Here is a 3568-nt window from a genome sequence, read left to right as displayed (position 1 = left end):
CACCCCAGGAAGGGTCAGCCCTTAGGAGATGCAGCCCTTCACCACTGCTTCATTTCATTCAGATGAAATCAGGGTAAAATCAGGGAGGGAAAAAAAGTTAAAAGGGCAGTTTGCCAGTTTCTCGGGCTGCTGTACGGAAGTAGAGAATGACTTTGCTCTGATGGTGATGGTCTTGGGGAACCATAAATACAAATGCTTCAGACCATTCTAGCCCCGCCAGCTGGTCAGGGTGTCACGCCCAGCACTGTCAGCTTGGCCTTGAGGCTTGGATGCCCCAAGGTGACCACTCTTATTTGCCACTGCCTGTTAATGGTTCTAACCTCTGTTCCTCTCACCAATAATCTCTAAAACCAACCAGCTATTTGCAGATGAAGAAATGACTTCCCTTGATTAATCAATGGTTAACATCTGAAAGACTTTCTGAGAAGAAAAATTATTACTTAATAATGTGAAAACACAGCTGAGTTTGCTTTCCTAATTAAAACCAGGTATTACAGTTAATGTGTGAAACAGCGCTATTCAGAAATCACACCTGGTAAATTTTCTCTCTCATTTCACATTTTACTTATTTGTCTTTAATCAACATTGGGAATGGGGGAGCGGGTGTACCTAATGTTGAATGACACACGCTAGAAATTTTTTTAAAATTCAGTGCTCCGCGGGAAAGGACCAGGTGAAATCAGAAATTACAAAGGATGCAACATATAAATACATGATGACAGAGTAACCAGCTTTGAGGGAAACAAAGCCAACTGCAGTGACAAAGTTGAAAACAAAAGCGTCAACTAAGATTAAATTTCCCTTGAATTCAATCTTCATGCAGGAAGAAAGAAAAAATAAAGTCATTTGAATGAGTGACGAGTGTATATGACTTCAGCTAAACTCCAAGCCATCGTTGCGTTTGCAGTGGTTGTTGAAGACCTACCCTGCAGTAGGCACAGCTATTCGGAGTGGCTGCTTGTCTCATTATAATCATAGAATAATCAGACTTAAAAGGCAGAAATTTTCTTTTAAAACAACAACCAGGGACATGAGACATGAGAATGAAATCTAGAAACTTTTCACTTGAGCAGGAAAAAAAAAAAAAGACATGGTTTAGGTAAAAGAAAAAGGCCTGATGACCCAAAAGAAACCTGCACCTTCCTAGGAAGAACCCAGCAACACGCCACAGACTCAGCCTTAGAGGCAGGAGGTGATTACATGCACCTCAGAAGAAGGTGCATGTAAAACAGGGAAATCCAGGAAATTAAAGCCGGAAGTGCAGGCGGGGTCAAAACCCTCACTTCCACGAGAAAAAATCTGGGTACCTAATGAGGCACAGAAAACACCTCGAGACTGACCCTCCAGCCCCTTCTGCCTGTGTCTGGCCACTCTGCTTCTTGCGCTGGCAAGGCCATCTCATCCCGCTTTCTAAAGTGCCCCCTTGTTTTAATTTGCCCAGTTCACTGCTGCCCATCCCACCTCGCTCAGGGAGCCTTCTCTGACCTCTGCAGCAATCCCAGAACCATGACATCCTATACCCACCCTTGACCCCTGCTTTATAATTGCTCTTTTTTATGACTGTCTCTTAAACCAGCCGGTGAGCTCCTCAAAGACAGAGGGTCATGTATACTACAACAACACTGGTGCCAGGTATGTGGCCATTTGTTCTGTGAATGAGTAACTGGGTATTTGTAAACTTTGATCAGCTATTCTTCCAACTTTTATTGGCAAAAACGTCCTAAGCAATATTCTTGGGATCTTTGTGGGGGTGACGGGCAGGGAAGGGGTGGGGGTAGGGAGGAAATCCACAGTGAGCCTTGTGTCCTTGACAAAGAGAGTGATTTTCATTGTGGAGTAGTTGGGCAGGAGTAGGGTAGATAAATTTAGGATATGTTTAAAAGATTGGGAAGGAAACATGAATGAGAGAACAGAAAACCAGAGAGGAATTTTGTCACCACTCACTGAGCTGTGCACATTTGTGTAGCAGTACTAAGCATGCGCAAAGGAATTCAAGTAGAAAGGGAGTGATCATTGAGAGACTTTGCAGATAAACCATATTTTATGATTATAATAATAATTATGTTATATTAAATTATAATTGGATGTTATATGTATGTACATAATATATAAAAATAGCAAACATTTATCTAGCATTTTCTACCATTCAGGTATTGTGCTAAGCCTTTACACACAGTACCTCCTTTAATTCACATAACTCAGTGTAGTAAATTTTAATATCCTCATTTCATAAATGAAGAAAGTAAACCTTAGGAAGGTAAATTACCTTGCCAGAGATTACACAGCTGTAAGTGCCTGCTTATATTGCATATATGCGAGGAATCAAAGGAATCAATAACTTAATTAACTGAAATTTCCCATCATTATGCATAAAGAAACTTGTCCAAATGGTAGGTATTCTAAAAAACGTTGCAGGACCATTATCTTGTTACAAAAACGTCACCTCCGTCTCAAATGGACCGATAATCCTTTCCCAAAATGGAAGGTTGTCCTTATTTAGATTCTGGTTAATTGTTAGTGAATGATAACTCATGAATTGTTTCCTCTGAATTTGCCCCAAATCATTAGGGGAAGGTTTATAAAGCAAAATAAAGGTTGTATTTAACTATCATTCTTGTCTTGAGGAAACATTTATTGACATAAATGTTTTGGGTTTATAGAATGAAGGGATCAATAGCTCTGTCTTCATAGACATTAAAATAAAATTATTTGAGAATCTTGATAAATGCAAAATACCTTTTTAATTTCTAAGAACACTGAGCAGGAAATCCTGTGGTTGTTTTATTGTGTGCTCATGAATTACTATGATTATGTGGTTTAGACAACTAACATTTATTTATATACACTTTTTGTAAAATCACTGCTACCTACGTTGAACTTTATTCACAATTTTTCTTTACCTAAAAATGCAAATCTTTATATTTCGTGGCTTCTTAGTTCTATTATCATCCTTCTCTGAAGATTTTGAAATAACCACATTCGTAGAATTTCAGTACTTAAAATCTTATTTTACTCTTTAAACAGAAACATTAAACATGATAATGGGCACTAAGAAGCAATAAAACTAAAAAGCTAAGATCAAAATTCTTAGGTCATTATTATCAAATTTATTTTATTTTTTTTTACTGAAGTACAGTCAGTTACAATGTGTCAATTTCTAGTGTACAGCGCAATGTCCCAGTCATGCATATACATACATATATTCATTTTCATATTCTTTTTCATTAAAAGTTATTATAAGATATTGAATATAGTTCTCTGTGCTATACAGAAAAAGCATTTCTAAAATCCATTTTTATATATAGTGGCTAACATCTGTAAATCTGAAACTCTCAAATTTATCCCTTCCCACCCCATTTCCCCAGTAACCATAAGATTGTTTACTATGTCTGCAAGTCTGTTTCTGTTTTGTAGATGAGTTCATAGTGCCCTTTTTCTTTTCTTTTCTTTTCTTTTCTTTTCTTTTCTTTTCTGTTTTAGATTCCACATATGAGTGATATCATATGGCATTTTTCTTTCTCTTTCTGGCTTACTTCACTTAGAATGACAATCTCCAGGCTCATCCATG

The sequence above is a fragment of the Camelus dromedarius genome, chromosome 12, assembly GCF_036321535.1.
Source record: "Camelus dromedarius isolate mCamDro1 chromosome 12, mCamDro1.pat, whole genome shotgun sequence".
NCBI classification, from domain to species: Eukaryota; Metazoa; Chordata; class Mammalia; order Artiodactyla; family Camelidae; genus Camelus; species Camelus dromedarius.
The sequence above is the reverse complement of the archived record's forward strand: the minus strand, read 5'-3'. Positions refer to the sequence as shown.